This window comes from Apus apus, chromosome 2 (genome assembly GCF_020740795.1).
Source record: "Apus apus isolate bApuApu2 chromosome 2, bApuApu2.pri.cur, whole genome shotgun sequence".
Taxonomy (NCBI): Eukaryota; Metazoa; Chordata; class Aves; order Apodiformes; family Apodidae; genus Apus; species Apus apus.
In genome coordinates, this window is record NC_067283.1 from 48,467,994 (window position 1) to 48,488,237 (window position 20,244).

Genomic DNA, 20,244 nt, shown 5'->3' on the forward strand with positions numbered 1-20,244 from the left:
TTTATTAAGCAAGACTGATGATGGAGTTAAATACTTGAGTCAGGCATTCTGTGTAGGACTGAGGCCAGTGTGATTTTGCGGAAAATGTGTTAGTGCCTCAGTGAATGGATTTAAACAGTTAAAGTGAATGTAAAAATGCAGGAAAAGCCTCATGCTGTCAAAGAGGAAGAAGAGAACAATTCAACTTGGGAGGCAAAGAGGGCTTCCTGCGTGCAAAGCTCCTTGGCCACCTATAAAGTAAAGCTCGGGCTGTGTACAGACTGGGTGCTGGTTCTGTACACAGGCTGGAATGTAACACACAATGTGAAATTCCTACTCAGAGCAGTGCCCAAGGAGACATAGAAAACACATGGGAGCAAGTAACAGCAGCATTCTTGGAAATACAATAAAATAAAAAGTTTACTGGGATGACATCCAATAAAACTAACAAAGTCAGTCACACAGCTTAGCTAAAGTAGGCTCCAGCTCTGAACCAACATCTGGAGGAGTTTCTCAGTTTCCGCTTGTGATAGTGGGCTCTAGGGAGGCTAGACAGCCAGAATAGTGATTTTTATTATTATTCATTATTTTGTATGTGTAAAAATATTTTTTCCCCTGTCTCTAATTCTGATGAGCTACAAGAATGTGAAACTGGGATTACCTCATCACAAAAAAACTCTGAAGGATGTTGCCACTTGGAGCACACTTGAAAAAAAAACACAACAACAAATCAAACAAAACCAAGACAATGTCTGGACCCAACTATTAAATAAAACTAGTACTTATTCTCTGGTAGGCTTTATGCTTGCTGGATTTCTGCATCTCTGTGGAAGCACACTGAGGTTCAGATGTGGATTTATGTGTTCTTATGAATAGAGGCTCCTCTACTATGACTCCTTATGTTACATCTGCTATGGGATAAATGCCATCAAAAGGCAGATCTACAGCCATTGAAAGGTCAGGAGCTTTGAATGGTCAGGTCCAGGAGATCTAACTAGCCTGTCTTTTCTAGTCACTGGATCACACTCTGTCAGAGCAAAGCAAAGCTAAGTTTTCTTCTAATTTTTCTCAGAATGGTGGTATGTTATATGTTTTAAAGCACTGAAGAAAAGCCTGAAACACCCAAATTCTGTACCATCACTTTTGAGTTCATAGATAAAGATGCAGGCAGATTGTAATCACTTTTTTTCTCCTACTAAAGCAAAATCCTTTATTTGAAGATAGCCAAGGAGGGCCAGGGTACAGCATTTTACTAAAAACAGGAAAGAGTATCATCTTTCTGAGATCCTGATAACTGAAAAAAAAACAGGCTCCCATTTCTAGGATGGACAGAGCATTTCTGTGTACAGTAATCAATGCTGAACTGGCATTCTTTGCAGCATCACTTCTGGGAATCCCATGGCTGCTGCAACAACTCAGCTACTGAACTGGTCTCTTAGGTAATCATCTACTTCCTTATATCATGTGCTGGGTTTCTTTTTAATTAGAAAAAAAATGCTGTTTCTTACAAGCAAGCAGCTTCTGTCATTAGTACTGTGTGTCTGTCTTTGGGCATTTGGTCCCAGATTAATTTAGGAGCTGAAGCAGAAGCAGTCTCATGAGCAAAGTGAGGTTTTTCCCTTGTCACCATGGAAGATCAGTGCTGCTCTAAAACACTTTCAGGAAGGTCCCACTATGAAATGGCCTTTAATACCAGTGATTTCTAATGGGATGCTGAAATATGACAGCAAGAATGTGTGCAATGAGTTCCAAAAGTCTAATGACAGTCTAACATTTATCTTTTGTGTTGCTAATCTCTTCTGCTGCCAGGAGATTCATTTTCAATATGTTGAAATAAAAGGTCATTCACCCATTCAAGTCCTAACAGTATACAATTGGCATGTAGGTTCTGCTTGCTCTTTTTTTGTCTCTGGGTACCTTAAGATGAACCTTACTATCTCTCATACTTTCTGTGCTGTTTTTCTGCCACCTTTGTTCCCCAGAAGTCTCCTTCACATGACAAATTGTTATGGATCCACCTCAGCTTGTCACCTCCCAGTTTCCAGTTTGTTTTGATGTTTCCTGTTTACATCTGCCCCTGTTTCTGCATGGTCAAAATCTACCCCACCCTCCAGCCCTTGCCTCATGCTGACCACCAGCAGATACCCCCCTGAGAAGCACATTTTGCCCAGGACCCACTGCATCACCAAATATTGCATCATTGCATTTGAGAAATGTGCCCTTTTGCTCCCTACTCATCTGACCATGCTTCTGCCTTCCTGCCTCTCTGGGAATTCAAGTGGAAAGAGGTTAAGCTGCAGACACAGTGAAATTACAACATGTCTTGCAGAACATTGGCTGTGCAAACCTGTGTTGTGCCATGATTAAAATGACAGTGCTACTTGGTTGAGGAGACCAACAATAATTTGCTTTGTATGCAGCTCATTCTTTGTCATGTTCTTCATTTAGACTTTTTTCCTGCAATACTGTCTTCTGATGTTCAGTTTCATTGGTATCACTTGGCATAGATTAATGACACTGCATCTCTGAATAATTTTAGTATTCAGACTACTATTTTGATGATAACTAATTATGTTATTTCTGCACCATTATGTGTAATCATCCTTCAGTACAATCGAGACACAGTGTATTGGTACTTGAAAGATGTCCTGCCAGCTTCTACAACTTGAACTGTATTTTATTTCCATGGTTTTAGGTATTAAACTTTCCTTGATTTATATAGCTCATCTGGTGGTACATTTTTAAGTCCCCGAGTGATTGCCTAGGAACTCTTCCTGTCAGAAAAAATACAGATTATGAAACATTTAAAACACCGTCCAGACTTTCCCAATGTATTTCCATCAACTCAGTGATGAAGAAATGCAGTCATGCCCAGAAATGGCTTTTGGAATCATTCACTACATATACTTGAAATCCCATACTAGAGCTGCTGTGCAAGGATAAGTGTTTTAGGCACTAGGAAGCCCATTCAATTATCCAATTGAAAGATCTTGGGGAATCATCTAGATTTTTTTTAAAAAAACAGAATTAAGCACATTCTTTTGACTCATGTCTGACCTTGTTCTTCAATTTAGATGTCCTGTACTTTGCTTGCTAGTTGTGGCAGCTGGAACTCAAGTTAAACATCATTTATCTGGGACATTATGTCATGCAAGACTCCTCTTCTGCTGTGAACCACTTTCTGTTCATGGTCTGTATTTGTAACAAAATACTATTATTCTGCATTTACATTGGTATGAAGAAATTGCGTTAATCCATGGACACATACAATCATATAACATTTGCAGTCATACTGGTCTGTAACAAAAATAATGTTATTTTTTACAGGGGGCAGAGGGAGACTAGTAAATAAATTACACTGCTGCTGAAATAACTGCCTTGATTTGTTTTGTGGTTGTTTAGTGTCCTTCAGAACTATGCCATTTGAGCAATATTGCTAGTAAGAAATCAATATGCTCAGACAATTGCCAAAATAGGGCAGTCCCATAAGATTTGTTATGTTGGTAGCCATAATGAAACACTATCTGTAGAGGTAATAAAACAATGCCATGGCTAATTATGTTTCACTGCAATTTCAGTTGATAACACCACCTCAATAGGTATTAGACTTCAGAACGAGTAAAGTAATTTGGGCAAAGGAGATGAAGTCAACAGAATTTACTAGGTTATGAGGTCGTACATTTTTTTTTTTTTTTGTAAGGTCTATTGTCACATGGAGTATCAGCCAATGTAGAAGGGATTTCCTTAGTTGAATGTAAATGCTCTTGTTCAGCTTGACAAAATTTTTATTTAAGGTCAACCAGGTATATTATTGGCTCAACTGTCAAGCTTCCATAAATACAGCCCTACCTGTGATTCTAGACTGTGTACTACTAATAAGGAGAAGATCTCTTATTCTGGATGTTTGCAGTATAACTTGAAGCAGTAGGCTTCTTTTCACAACCAGAGCAAATATGGTAGTGTTAGATACTGGGGCAAAGATCTGGGAGACAAGTTAGGAACTGCCTCTTAGCTCCCTGTTCCTTCCTAGCTGGGGTTTTCAAGGAGCTTTTCCTCACAACCTTGCATTTGCAGCATCAGACTTCCCTGCAAATTTGCAGCTTTTTAGGATGTGCATCCTAGTTCCTGATGCTTTCAAACTCACCTGAACTTGCAGGAGTAGTTTACCCAGATACTGTTTCTAACAGCCTCCTTATCTCTGAGGAAGCATCAGGCAGCTTCACTTAAACTCGTAGTTCTTGAGAACACTGCACATCTCAGCAGTCAACCCTAAACTAACTGAATATACAGCACCCCTAAATAAGCAGAGAAGCAACCTTCTGAACTCCATACTTCTTTTTCAAGATCGCTCACTTTCTTTGTTTCCTGGTGCTTTAATCCAAAAAAAGTATAGTTTTCTTGACTTTTATAAACTGATGATGATGACACTTCTTTTTCTCCTTTTTCCAGTATGACTTCTTTCTTTGCTCTGGTGAGTCTCGGTTTGTCTCTGGATATGTTACAGGATTTTTTAAAAAGATTGCTTGATTTAAGTGACTGGTGAAGACTTTCCAGAAGATTATAATCACATCAGGAAATGAGCTGATGCATCTGGTATACACAGTGCAGGGCATAGATGTTTGTCTTTAAATGTGTAACTCATTTTGTGATATATTTTCCCAGCACCTAGATATGGTTAATCTAGTCTTCAGGGAGAATTGCTCTCCTTCCCAAGGCTGAAGGAGGTGTAAAGTCAAATTAATGTATTTTAGAAGTTATTTGTTCTAGTGCAGCAAAAACCTGGTGCTTTATGCCCAAGCTGTACATCAGTGCAATGATTAAAACATTTGTCATCACCTGATGTCCTGGTTTGAGCCAGGATGAAGCCAACTTTCCTTTTTACTATTTTTTTTATTTTCCTTCAGTAAGCTTTCCTTTAACTAGTCACAGTGTGTTCCGACTAAAGCTGATAAGAGTGAAATGTTTTTCTAACTGCTGGGTCTTCAAGGTTGCATCTTTGCCAGCTCAGACACTATGGGGAGACCTATGACATCCCTGTAGGAGGCTGAGTTAGACAGACAGCAAAACTGGCCAGAGATATTCCACTCCATGTATCTACATAAGCTCAGAGGAAGGTCAGAGTTCACAACAGACAACTTCCTTCCTTCTTCCCTTCTCTCCTGTCCATGGCCGGCATCCAAGGAGGACTCCATCCATCCATCACCATTGACCCCCAGGCTCGAGCTCTTCTGACCCTCATCACTCTGCTTTCTCCAGCAGCTGCGGGATTTTTTAGGACTGTTCAGAGCTAAGGAGAGTGCTGTGCGAGTTGCTGGGGGGAGGCGAGAGGCTTTTGCTCATACCTGAAAACATTTGTATATAATTCTATATATTTTCTTTTATCATTAGTGTTTAATTAAAGCTGTGTAGTTTAGTTTTCAATCCAGCCAAGTCTCTCTCTTTTTCTCTCTCTCCTTCCCTACCTGGGTGGGAGGGGGAGGGGATTGAGAGCATTGTTGGCGAATCTGAGTCAAATGGTGACACCTGACAAGGTGTGCTGCTCTGACCATTTGATCATATCTACTTATCCTTCTAGCTGCACTTCTTCTGATCTTCAGGAGAGAAAGTTACATTCTCTTCACACAGCAGCCTGATTCTTTAAAACTTACATCACATTCCTGGGTAGCCAGCTTTGAAATGAAGGAGGTGGAAGAGGGAAGAGGTATAAGCATATTATCCCCTTAACCTTCTGTGCGCTTCAATAATCTATGATGATTGCAATATATTATAGCAGTCTCTGCAACAGTTTTACTACTGAAATACTGTTAAAATAGAGGTTATGTTCACACCTGTGAGCTCATTTAAAAAAAAAAAATCTAAAAGCACTAAGCAGACTGCACACTTCAATGGATTTAGTGAACTTTTAATTTTGTACTGGAAATGGTTACTACATAGTTTAATCCTAAATGCAAGATTAAGGGAATCTGCAGTGAATTACTTAATGTCAGGACTACATAAATCAATAGAATGATGCAGCACTTAAATAATTGCACTTCGTTATACTCCTGTTTTGTTCTTCTAGCCAGACTGTGCTGTGGTTTCCCAGGGAATGTATCCAAATGTTCATGGAGTACCCTCAATTTCCTTTTTCCAGGGACATCAGATATTCATTCTTATTCCTATGCTTTTTCAGATGTTCAGCATTATGTACCCCCTTGGTGGTTTTTTTTTATTTTTTTCGGTCCTGTTTTCTAAGCACAACAGAAAGAAAGATAAAGTTTGAATTCAAATAAGAAATACCTTACTCTGCTTCCAGTGTCTGAAGTCCCAGTATGATTCCTTTGAATGTGCTCCTATGTGTATCCGTCTGTCAGGGAAGTTTGGTTAGCAGGATGGTATCTTGGCTCTTTTTTGAGCATTGTGAGTTCACTTTCAGCACAACACAGAAACAGGTGTGATTTAAAATCTACAAATACAAGGAACGAGAATGCAAAGGAAGCTGAACTAATTACATGCACCAGGGAAATGCTATTAAAAAAACTTGTAGGGTATATATCAGAGATAGCTTTCTGTTGGAAAGAGATTGGATATAAAATAGAGATGTGGTAAAAAACCAACAATAACGGGATGTCTAGATACAAAACCATTATCAAAGCCTTGCCTGGGATAATGCTGCACTGATCTGGCTGGGTGACTTGTCAAGATACCTACAGGGTTAGACACTTCAAACCTTTATTTAAGAGATTTTGTACTCTGTTAGTAGTAAAAGCAACAGGAGTGCCTGCATCTATGTCTTTCACATGAGTGAGTGTGGCTCACTCTGAATGATAGGGATTGGGGAGAGAGAGCTAAATTTATGGTCCAACATAATATTGGCAATTGCAAGGTCCAAAGGCTTGCATGACAGTCCCCTGCCCTCTCAGTTCTTTTGATACCACAGTTTCCAAGGTCGTACTGTGAGGAAACTGGACTATTTCTGGAAAAGGTAGAAATAAAAACTGTATCTTGTCTGCATTGCTTTGGCTGTCCAGTTGCTACAGCAGTGACAGACACAACTGTAGGGCAAGAACTTCCCCCAGCAAGGTAGGAGAAGCACTAGAGAAAGATGGAAATAATGGAAATTGAAATTGCTCTATTGCCAAAGGCAGCCACACACAAAGGAGTGGAAAAATTGGGTAAGAGGGGAGAGAAACAAGGCATTTAGAGCAGGTGAGGTGGATGGATGCTTAAGAAGACAGATAGGAAGAGAAGTGGAAAGGATTTTTATTTTTTTTTATAAAGGATTTTGAGGAGACCACAGTGAGTAAACATGTATGGATAGAAGAATGTCCATAGACCTAGCAGAATGCTTGTTAGAGCTGAAATGGAGCAGAAAAATCAAATTATGGAAGGGATTTTGTATGTGGTTAGATGTGTGTAATTGCACTAGTACATAAATTACAGGTACTACTATCTATGAACATGGTAGTGTTAAAAGTCCTTTTTCCTGTAATTAGTGCCTGTGTTTCCAAAGGCTGGATCTGAGAGTAGATTCTGAATCACTTTTTCCCTTCTGATAAGCTCTTTGAGACTATCCTTTGTTTTGCTCCAAGTCTTAGCATTAAATCCCATTCTTAGCCCTAATAATATTTTGATATGATAATCTGTGAAGTTCTACTTCTGGCTTTAAGGTTTTCATATCCAGCTATTTTATGAAATACATTATCCCTATACATCAAATCTATCAACACTTTTAGGAAATTTTGCAAAGTCTAGTGTTTGTGACAATTTACTGGAGGAAAAAATACTGTCTAGAACTTCCCTCTCCATGTATTTGGTATCTCTTCCTGGTGAATTTCATCCCTTGGAATGTCCATGGTAGAGTATCATAACTAGCCAGGCAAAAGAGAGATTATGTTGAAGCATCCATGATACACTGGCTGTGTTGACTTGAGTGCTGTAATCAGGAAACCAAATCAGTCTGTGGTGATCTCTTGCTCATTCTGAAAATCTTATTGCAAATGCAATAGCAGAAACACCTAACAGGTTGGAATATGCTCACATAAACCAGTTGTTGAATAACTTTGAATCCTACTATCTTCAGATCAGAAGCATGTGCATTACCCAGACAAAAAACAAACAAACAAACACAAAAAACCAAAACAACACACACAAAAAGAAAAAGTTATTGAATTAAAGGTTCTGTGAATTTGTCATTTTAGTAATACATGTGTCAGCTGTGGCTTCAGCACTAACATGGCTGCTGTCATCAGGAGGAGGTCTTGTATCCTTTAGTGCTCTAGCTCATGGAGGTTTCTTAATGCTGCAAGGTTCATAGACTTTCAGATCTCGAAAGATGCCAAAACTTCTTGAAGTAATTCCTGGTTCCTCCTGTATGTCCAAAAATAATAAAAGGAATATGTGGGACAAACTTGGGAATCTGGCTATAATGTGATAATTACAACAATAGGGTGGAGGGAAGTTAACTCAGGACGGTTGTATGGTGAAACAGCACAGGATGAACTTGGCCATCTTGACTTCTTTGTATGCCTTACTACCCTCTAAAGAGCCACACAACTTGCACACAAACAACTTGTGCCCAAAGCAAGTCTGCTAGCCCTTCCAACAGCTCCACAGGCTGAACACACATCCCAAATAATATGACTCTCTGGAGAATGGCTCTTTGCTTCATAGAAAACAATGCTAGAAACGGTGCTAAGACATCTTTTCATCTAGCATCGCATTGGAGACTAGGGAAGGACAATGCATTGGTTTTCAAGTGGGTGACCTCAATCTTAGGTAAAGCATGGCATCCTTTTCCCTGTTTCTGTATGTACAAGATTTCCTTATTTTTCCTCTTTTTCCACTGTAGGCATCCTTTTCCTTCAACATCTTCCTGTCACTACAATTTCATTTCAGTGTACTCCTTCACATTTCTGGTAATAGCAACTTCCAGTGTGCTTTCTAGGTTTCAAATAATCTTGAGATAGTGTCTGGCTTCTGCTCACAGAGGCCCTTGCAGCCCATGCTGCCAGCACCTCACCACTGATATGCAATACAGGGCTCCTTAACAAAGAAAGAAAGGGGCGGGGGTGGGAGAAAAAAGGCCTCTTTTGGCATTTTTCTAAATGTATAACCTTGTCACTGTATAATACCCTGTATGAGATACAAAATAATAATCAAGGCAAGTGTACCCAGCCCAGGTGTACTGTATCTTCCTTGCAGTCTTTATCTCACTTCTCCTTGTTTGTCTGGCTCTTCATCTCTGCTTCATGCTCCAGCAGTGCTGCTGAATGGCAGTGACACAACTGGCCAGATAAAAGGAGGAGTACCTGAACCACCTCCTCTTTTTTATTTGTGGAGCGTTGGTTTTTAAGTGACCTGCCTCACAACTCTCTTTGCCTTCCTCACTTGAATAAATCATTGTGGTGATAGTGGTTGTAGGTTATTTGTACTTCGTCTGTTTGGTAGCATTGAATATTATATTTAATCTTAACAAAGGTTTCTCAAAGCACGTAGAAGCGTTCCTATGGCATGCAGCATAGAAAATCAATGTAAGCGTAGGTTGTTACATACTATTAAGGCAACTTAGTTTTAGTAAAACGGATTTTCCAAGCACATAGATAATTCCATATGTAACACTAAACTGAAAAGGTTTAAGGCATAAAAACAAAAATAAAAATCAGCATAACGAACTTTAAATCCAGTGGGGCCAAAAGGTCATTTGACCTAGTGACACAATCTGCGTTTGACAGCAAGGCTGGTCTGGGCTGTTTAGCTATCTGCTCACCCCCAGTAGCTGAGGAAAACACAGGGCTGAGCAGCCCCTTAATTAGCCTGACTACACAGCTGGGTATTGTGCTATGACATGGCTGTGATTTGGGCTTGTCAGCTGAAATAGTTCCATAGAACTGTTGCTCTTTATGTGGGCTGAGCAATCAACTTGAATGGTGAACTGAGTGTCATTAATTATTTCTTGTCATCACTGTTATGATAGAGAATTGTAAATTTTAAGTTTGGCCTGATATGTTCTCATGACAGTTTTGCAAGGTTAGTGTAGGCCTGTAGCTGTTGTGAATGAAGCAGTGCTGGATTCTTGTTACCTCTCCCAGCAGGTCATTTTTGTAGAACAAAACAACTTTGACAGTGGAATCTTTGACCACAGAATATTTCTCAAAATCAGCTGTGGTTTTTCCTAGCAAAGGCATGATAGAAGTGGTCATTTTCTTTTATACAAAATATAAGCATAAAAGAGCTGCAGTAGCATTTGCTTCTTCAATAGACTGAATCCTGGTTTCTTAAGGAGACACAGGGAATACTCTGCCAATGTCAAAGTATTAAATTTTTATAATCTAGATGTAGTTATGTTGCAGTGGATGCCCATAGTTAGAGTTCTGACTGATTCCATCTGACAGATGAAATACATTATTTTAATCTCAGAAGATTCTTTCCTCCTCAAGAGTTTAAAATCCAGTAATTGTCTTTGATCAGTCTAACCAGAATGAAATACTTAGACTGGCCTCACAATTATATTGTGTCAATAGTGTGCAGATAGGTGGTAAGGCAATGCAGGATTAGCCATCAGTCACTCCATGTTTATAAAGCAATCCTAGGCTGCTTCTGGGTAGTGAAAGAGGCCTTGGTTTCCTTGATTTTTACTGCAACAATGTTGTGCTAACCTCCCCACCATGTAGGGGATCGTTCATCACAGCAGGCAATGCTAACAAAAGCCTCTCTCTCCTTCTTCCCAGCTGTGAATATATGAGGTCAACTCAGATTCAGGGGTGTCTGTCATGGACTGTGGTAAATATGGTAGTTTCAACAACTGCTGTGTACAGCACTGAGACCAGTGGTGTTAATGGGCTGGGCTTCACAAAAAACATGGCCACCAAATGTCACTTAGCTCTCTTTCTTGTACGTAGCTGCAGGAATAAATCACCAGATGCAGACTGTGTACTACAGCCCTTGTCCAAGCAGCAGAATTTGGATAAATTAACTGGGCACAGCAGCATTATGCCATATCTCATTGGCACTCTTAGGTGTACACAGTGACAGATGTAGCTGAATTTTGCTATGTGCAGCAATATGTACATTAAAAGAGTTAGTGGGCAGATGCTTACCTGGTATAAATTGATGTGGCTTCATTAACTTCAGGGAGACCATGCTGATTTAGAGCCACAGAGGAACTGGCTCTGTGAAGCAGTCAAATTTATAAATGACTGCATAATCTACTAGAAAGTCAAGTCAGGCCAACCTCTGTGCTATGACATTTCCTCTGAAACTCACTTTAATAAGGTAATATTTTCTTCCAGTTCCATAAATGCAAATCAGCTGAACTGCACTTCACATACTTTCTTGTTTAATTAGAAACTCGAAGTTCAACTATACTGCAACTGCAGGTGAAGGCAAATTATTCTAACAATTTTTCATTTTAATTATCTTGATTAGCTTTTCCTTCTTTGCAATTTTATTGTATCTCATTTCAGAAATGTCCTTTAATTTAAGACAATAAATAAACTTTTATTTAGCAAGCTGGGGAAACTAGAGGATGTGATGCAAAGAAGATTCAACTCATTAAGCATTAATGTTACTAATATTCTTACACTAATTATTCATTAAGTTGATTGTCTTAGCAGAAAAGCTGGCTTGGCTTCTCTTGTGGATCATCACATTTTATTTGCATATGCTACAAAAAAAAAGAAATAGTAAGCTTACCAAAGCTAATGCTAAAATACTTCAGAGAACATAATGCACTTAATGAATTTCTTACACTAGATGCATTTAAGGGCTCCCGTTTGGCTTTTAGCTGGAAAACTCCAGATATGTCCATTTACACACTTTTCGAGGAAGTGATGTCTGTTTCTCTGTAGTTTCTTTGATTTTAAAAAACCCCATAAACATCTACAAAGGGAAGAAAGTCACCAAAAAATACATAAGATTTCCCCTTCCAGCCTCCTGCAAATCCTATCATACAGAATTTCTACTATTAAAAAAACCAAAAAAACAACAAAACAAAACTGGGGAGTGTTAATGTGTTTACTAAGGATTTTGTTGCTAGGTGTTTTACAGGGGCAGTAGTGTCTCTGTTTTCCCAAGAAATCCATACATTTTAAATGTTCAAAGACAGGTGCAAGAATGAGGCACAGGAAAGAAGTTTAAACCTGATATCAGCCTGTTGATTAAATCCAGGAGGGAAGGAATGACTTGATCATGGAGCCTATAAAGTCTCCTGCTCCTAAAATACCCGATACAGGATGCACGTGGAATTTGGATCTCTGCATCTAAACCTGTGCTCTTGTAAAACCTTTCTTAGCTACTGTAGTGGCTGGAGATGCCTGTATTTCACAAATACTTTTTCCCTGTTTGGCTTCAAAGCTCTCCACAGGACCACAGACCAGAATTGTGTCTCTGATGGCAAGAGAAAACTGCCTAGCCTGTGTCTTGGCCTGACTAATATCCTCAGTATCTGATCTCCTCTGCATCTGTGCCCCAGGGATGTAACTGATGAGAATCCTAAGGATAACTCATGCAAGTACCCAGCACTGGGCTCCGTGCTAAACATGGGGAGGTTTGTGTTAGTGTAACCTGCAGCTAGGCTGTGCAGCTGCCTGGGAAGTGCAGGGCTGAAGTTCAGTGTGATCTAATTTCCTAGGACAGTGCTGTAACAGCAAGGCTATCTTGCGAGGTTTCTGGTGGTGGGTAGCACTCTTCACCCAGTTCCTGAAATTGTGTTACTCTGCAGGAAACAATTCAAGAATAGAGAGGCCAGGGAGTAAGAGAGCAAAATAGAATACAGGTCTCCGCATATGTAACAGTGCTGGGAATATTTTTTTTAAAGATAGTGGTGATGTGAATGTGAACTTCCTATGTTCTCTTCCTTTGATCCAAGCATAGATTTAAACTTGAGTTTTTGGATTCCCATGGAAATGCTTTGTCAATTAATTGATTTAAAAGGCAGTCACCACCACTCTTGCATGCATTTTGAAAGAATGCTGCATCCTGCAGAGAGCTCTTCCACAGAAAGAAAATTTGGGGGAATTATTCAGTCCTGGTACTTGTGGGGTGATGGATCCTCAAAACCCAGAGGTAACTAATTCCCAGGTGCCAGAGATGCAGGTGTGGTTCTGTCCTAGTTATTTCCTCTTGACTAACCTTCTGTTGCATACGAGCAATTTGTATAATTTTGGGACAGCAGTCTACCTATAGTGAGGGGAGACTAATGCATATTACTCCCAGTTATGGATTTCACTCTGGGAAGGATCAAGTTTTCTGTAAGACAGGCTAAAGACTGAAATCTGAAGTTAGTCAATTATCAGTAGCAAATAATAGCACAGTGGTTTCTGTGAGAACATGAAACTGCTGGAACAAATTGTGATGCTCTAGTGGGATGTTTGTGATGGAAGGTCTTTAAATTAGGTTTTGGGTGACTTTCCAGACTTTCTATCTGTCTGAAATGATACGGTGTGGCTGACAAGTTATTGGCCTCTGGTAAAACCTCATATCAGAACTGCTGTGGATGTGTTTATTGGTTTCTCCACAATTTTACGCTGTCAGGCTTTTGGAATTGAGGTTCCTGGCCCTCAAAAGACAAAGGGCAGATCAGAATTGTACTCCCATGCAGTGTTGTGTAAGATCTTATTCACGTGGTGCTGCTTATTGTCTCAGGGAAACAGCTGAAGTAAAGTAGCCAAGACTACAGCCTACTCATTGAGTCTCTTACCATTCTTGGTCTGCAGCCCAGGACTCTAAGAACTTGTTCCTTGAATTACAGAGCAAGGTATGGATTATCTGGCAAAACTTTCAAAACTTTTAGCTTTTCTCCCAGCTTCTGCTACTTGCCACTGTTGGAAACAAACCCAGGCTATTAGGTGGACTTTGGTCTCTGTGAGGTTTTGTTGTTTTCCCAGCTGTTGTTGGAACTAGCACACACAAGATCACTCAATGTTTCAAATGCCTGGCCTGTGTGATTGATAGGAAAGTTACAGAGGACCAAGCTGGCACCTAGTCTCTGTTCTTTGAAAAAGGATTTATTGAGTAAAACTAGTTTTCACTGTGACAATATTTTTGTGCTAGTAGCCTGTCAATATTCACTTAAAGCCAGAGCTCCTAAGACAAGTTTGAGTTGAGCTGTTAAGAATACCTGATGACAGGCACTCTTCTGTTGTTTTTTCACAAAACATCACACTCAAACAGAAGAATCTTGAGACCATGAAGTATAAACACAGATGAAGAGGAAATACAAACTCAAAGGGACAGCAATATAAGTGGTGAAAAGGAGATAAACTAATCTACACTGATGTGAGCAGAAAATAATCTCTACTACAATTCATTCCTCTCCTGTCTTAGAATAAGTCAGCTTGCAGAAATTAAATCCTCTAAGGAAAAGTTAACTTTTGGTATAATTGAAAGGGGTAGGAAAGTTTTTAAGAGGTTCTTCTAGTGGATTGCACTGACTCTATTAGGAGCTCCTGGTGTGGCTGGCCTTGCCCGCTGAGGAGGTGGCCCAAAGGTGTTCATTGTAGAGATGAGTTAAATAAAGTCCCTAGTCAGAGACACTTTTCCCTGAGAGCAGCTTTCTGGGCAGAGGGAACTCTTTTTTGGGTGGAGGAGGGTAATCTCCTTGGTCCTTAGGTGTTAGATGAGCACTGATGCCTCACCTGTGTTGGGCTACTGGTCTCTTGAATCATAATGTGTCACATGCTGCTTTTGTCTTTGAATTAAAATAATGCGTGTCTGTGGAAAGATGGAGAGAAGAACGTCTAACAGTCCTATTTAGAAATATTAATTACTAGCTTATATAGCTTCAGCTTCAGTTCTTGTCTTCTGCCTCTTAGTGCCTCTCTTTTTAGACCTTGCTACTGGCCTTTCTTCTTCATCCTCCTTTATTGCCTTCATCACTGCCACGAGAACGTGGCTGGAAGGTACATGTCTGGACAACTTTTGCCACATATACCTGTCTGTGGAAGTGGACTGGCAGCCCAAACTTTTCTTTGACCCTCTTCACCTTTATGTGGTCAGGTTTTGTTGAGAACCCATTACCTGCTGAGAAGCGAAAGCAGGGCTCAGGAGAAGCCCGTTTCTACCACAAATTCATTAACTGAGAGGTACCTCTCTTCTCGTTTTCATATTTGACCTGGCTTAATATCAGGAATAATTTCTGAAGCCATGAGGCAGCTTTTTCATCTGACTGTAGTTATGAAAGTTCTCACTACACTAGGATAATTAAGAATAATTTATTTACTGTTAAATTTCACTTAAATACCTAGTATTTATTTCCCAAAAATATCTTAAGTGTAGGTTTTACTGCTTCGCATTCCTCACGGTTCTCTAAGACTCTCTTAGATGTTGTGTTAAACCTAGGCTGTAGGTTTCTTCAAGAAAAGACCAGGAATGTCTTTGTTATTAGTATGTTCAGCTCTAAGCTGTTCAGGGAAATTCTCTTCCCTGGTTGCTATGGGGCTAGTTCTGTGTTGTGGCATCTCAGCCTGGCATTAACTTTTTACTGATTGGAAAGAAAACTTCAGCTCCAGACATACTCTTGCTTTTGGGAAGACTATATCTGACAGGATGGATCCAGCTATAAATATTAACAGCTGCCAAATGTCAGGTTTAAAGTTCTGCTGTTGAGCTTGCCAAGGCAGCAATTACTTGTATTTTAGCTAGTGCTGCACATTGACTGTGGATACATTAGCTTTAGTGAAGATTATTTAGAGGCTCAGTAGCTTAAAAGCAGAAATCACTTACATTCATATTGGATATTATTACAGATTCAGGAGAGTTGGCCATAAAAACACTTAGCTTCCTGTAACAAAAGGACTCCTAGCCAAGCAAGTAAAATGTTAATGAGACATCAAGCACTCATTTTCATGTCTGTAGCCTTTCCCTCCCAGGTTTTGCTGCTTCATACTGAGGTTCATTAGAGTGGAAATGGTTGACTTTAAAAAAGAAAAAACAGCTAAATTGGTAGGGTGTAGAATTTCCTTTCAGTTCATAATTATAGGTGATCAACGGAGTGTGTAATTAGTAAGTTGGGTGAAGGATATTTCCAGAACAATCAGCAGCAATTTCCTCCCTGCTGTTTCCTTTTCTGCTCTGAGGACCTTTTGTCTGCTTTGGTGTGCTGTGGCTTTTTTAAAGAAAACACAAATATAAAAACTTATGTCAGATAAGAGTGACACAATAAATAATACTACTACTATATTTTTATTCTGTCTTCACTGTAATAGGCCTTACTTGATTTTCAACACATTTCCAGCACTTGAGCACAGATAGTTGTCCAGAGGAAAATAGGCTCATTTCTCGCCTCCCTTGACAAACCTGAGAGACCCTTGCTGGAACCTGGATTTGCAGTTGCACAGCAAAAACATGAGGAGCTGTCATTGTCTTCAAGTATCACAGGAATGCCAAAGCCGTTTCTTGGTGCTATGAATAATTCAATGAACCTGCCCAGCACAGCTAAAAATAGCAGGGTAAGTGTTTTTGACCTTAAGAAACAAAATCTGTCTCAAATTTAAAATAAATAAATGAAAAGCTATAGAAAATCCCGTGGAAGCAAAGATGTCTGTCTGTGAAGATACGTTTGGTATTGTATCCTGGAATGAAATATGGGTCATCTTTTCCCTCTTAAAAAGAGGCTTTCCTCTATCTTCTTCACATAATTGTTTGGTTAGAAGAATGAACATTTCTTATAATTAGGACGGGTCAAGGCTTTTGGTCATCTCTCTCTCTTCCATAGTTAACAGACACAACGGTAGGGCACAGCTTGTCTCTGTTCTTGACTAATAACTGTCTCCTATGCCATTGTCAACCCTCAGCAGATGACTGCTGCAGGAATGATGGTTGTGAAAAGGTCAGAGATGGCATCCAGCACCAAGACCTCAGCCACAGCCTGAGCAGTTCCTGTTTATGATAATGTGGAGCGCAAGGGGCTTAATGCTGCTTAATCCTGGGGTCAGGATAGTGGATGCACCTACTTCCCTGCTTCTGACAGCAACCACTGTGCATTGTATACAACTGTAGCAATCCTTCTGTTGTCAGAGATGTCCTGCCACTAGTGCACTGAGTGCTTTCCTCATTCACTTCCACTGATTGTGTGTTAGAAGCCATGGATAGGCCTGTTCTTCATGGGTTCATTTTGTCCCCCAGCCTGTTTTGGCACTCTCCACAGTATGTGACAAGGCCACCGACAAACTTGGTATTGTGGTAATAATAATAATAATAGCACTTTCTTTAGTCAACCTTTTAGTGCATCTGTCTGGTGACTTCACTAGGTGTCTTTTCATGGCTCCTACTGTTGTTTCTGTTGTATGGAAATATCTTGCCTTGATACAAAGAGCTCAGCCTGTATTTGGATGTTGTGTGCCATCAGTCTCAGTCTACCTTCTCATTAGAACATATCCCATGCTGGTATTTAGTGTTGCCAGACTCCACAACAAGCTCTTGCAAATCCAGTGGTCTGTGGAAACTGCATCCTGTGGTCCTAACTACTCTTGCTTGTGCAGTGCACAGAAGCAGACAGACAGCTGGAAAAACTACCCTGCATTAGGAAGGCCAGACACTTGTCTCCAGAACTAAGCAGTGTAACTTTGTCAAATAGCTGTTTTGAAACTCTGTTTATAAGGGAAAATCTAATCTCAGGTTGTTGATGTTGGAATTCATTCCTTAAAAATACTTTTTGTCTACTTCAAATATGGGCAAAACATGGGTCGGGCTACTTGGCATAGGCCCTTGTCTGGGTTACAGGAGAACAGCTTGTACTCTCCTGCTCCTATCTGGTCTCCTCTCAATAAAGAGAGAGAACACAGTGCTCAGATCAACCACCAGTTATGAACAGCCATAATGATGGTTTTATTCTAATGTCTTGAAATAGCAAGAAAGGAAGCGGTTTGGACAGGGCTGCCCCTACTGTGTAACAGGACCGTCCACTTGCAAATGTGAACACATTTTACTGGGAGAGTATCCTTCATTGGCAGGGACAGTCAGAATTTTTCTCTTCAAACACTTGTTCAGTAAAAATAAAATTCCATAGAAAAGTCATACTCTCTCTTTACAAAAGCATTTATTGGGTTTTCATTGGATACCTAGACTCAACAAAATCTGAAAGTGTAGACGTGACTGGGAGGACACTCATGCTTTCTGTGTAGGTGCTTGGTTTCAGCATTGAAAGTTTTCTGTGCACTTTTAATTTTCTGAAGCAAACATGAATAAATTATAATTGCAATTGGGATGGTAACTCTTTGGAAGGGGGAAGATGGAGCAGGAAGAGAATAGATGTGCTTTGGTTACCCACTCTAATCTTTGTACTTTCGCTCAAGGTTTTTTAGTGTGAGGCAAATGCACAAGTGTAGAGTTGCATGTTCACTCTGTGGGATTTCCAGAGGAGAGATGTTGAATACGTTTTTAAATAAATGGTACCTTCATTATTTATTCATAACTAACTGAAAAATGAAAACAGCTACCTCAGTTATTTCAACAAAACTTTGGCTGATTTCAAATACCATTCCTGTCAGTAGAAAAACAGGACCTAATAATTTTGGCCACTTCAAAGCTTAACCCAAATGATCTGTTTATTCAGTGACTGGTATTGTTTCTAGTTATGAGTGTTTTGTTTTCATGTGTTTTAAAAAATTGGCATTAATTGTAAAAACTGCAAATTCGGAACATGGCTGACTCAGCAGCATGAATTATGTATGTAGCAGCTACTGATCTCTTTATGCAACACATGATCATGGGTTGTGTTTTCCTGTTCTGAGCTCACTGTGAGCCTCAGTCCCTCTGCCACTTTGAATCAAAATTTCTTTTTTTTTCTAAGGAGTATGTCATTTACCTATTTCTCTTGAGCTAGAACTTAAGCATCTGACAGTGACAAGGCTTGATTGCATTTGTTACTACTTTCTGGAGCTCACAGGGAAAATGTTCATGTTACTGAAACCAAGATCCAGACTGTGTCACAATGTTTTCCTAAACACGAGGGCTGCAGGGCTAATGTGAAATAATGTGAAAGATTTTTGGAGGGATCTGCCACTCAGATGCAATCTCTTGGAGTAAGAGACTTGGGCCATATAAGTTCTCTGAAATGTGGCCTACTCTTTGAGCAGGAAATGTTTGATTATCCCATCAGGGCTCTCAGAGATGAAGCTCTTGGACAGAGTCCCTCTGGATGTGGCATTAGTGCTGGGGACTCTGGAAATGCAGGTTTTGTTTCTGGTGTCCTTGGACAAGGCACAGAATCTCCACAGTCTTGTTATCCTTTATGTAATGAAGATTCCTTTCTCAAATATGACCGGCTCAATACCCCTGTTTTCATACATCGAACTTTTAAGTTGGCTCTGGCTTACCTTCACATGGTGTATAAGGTTGTATGCACTCCCATTCTGCACTCAGTATCATGCTTTCCTGCTCCCTGGCCCCAGGTGCATCTTACAGATGGCAGCCTGATCTGCTGTGCAGCAGGCATTGACATTGGCATCAATGGTGGCATTGCCCTTCCTCTGTGATTTTTTGGTTTGGTTTGGGTTTTGTTTGTTTGTTGGGTGTGGTGTTTTTTTTTGCATCAACACCAGACACAAGTTGTAGCACATGACCTGATGCTACTTTTATCTCCAGACCAGGATATTAAACACTTGAGATGTTTTCTTCATGGGGGTCTATGTGTCAAAAACTGTGGCATGAATGGCCAAGTCCTATCTCATCTTTCTTTCATAAGCCTTAAAGAGTGTCCTTTCCCTGATTCCGTTGTGATTAAATTTGGAGTCTAGGTTCCCCATAGGGGCCAAACTGGATTAAAGACAGAAGTGATCAGCTAGAGCAATATGAGTTTACCATAGCCCACAGATCACAATCTGCCTGGTGCTCTGAGCAGCTGCCTTACCTCAGGCTGGGTAGCATGCAGAGCCCTTTTAGTGGGCTCCAAGCCTACAGGAAGGGGAGTAGGAGGAGCCTCTGTGTCCCACAGTGAGAGATTGCTACTCCAGCACAGCTCAAAGCCAATTTAGTGGGTGGGTGTATTTTTTTTAAAGTGGCTCTTCTGTGAATGCATGTGTAGTATAAAAACAGTTCTGCGTTTTGATAAAGGCGAAGCGGTGCCTTTTTTAACTTCCTGAAGCCCCCACTTGCTTCTTGCCTCTTTTGCTTCTGGTAAACTGGTACACATAAAATGTGTTGCTCCCTAGAAATAAAATTGCTGCCTCTTGCTGAGGGGAGAACTGACAGCCTCCGGAGTGTCACACTGAGCTTGCAAAGGGCCAGATCTGCGAGCAGAATGGAGGATTGAGGCCCTCTATTGGTAGGAAGGAAAAAAAAAAAATT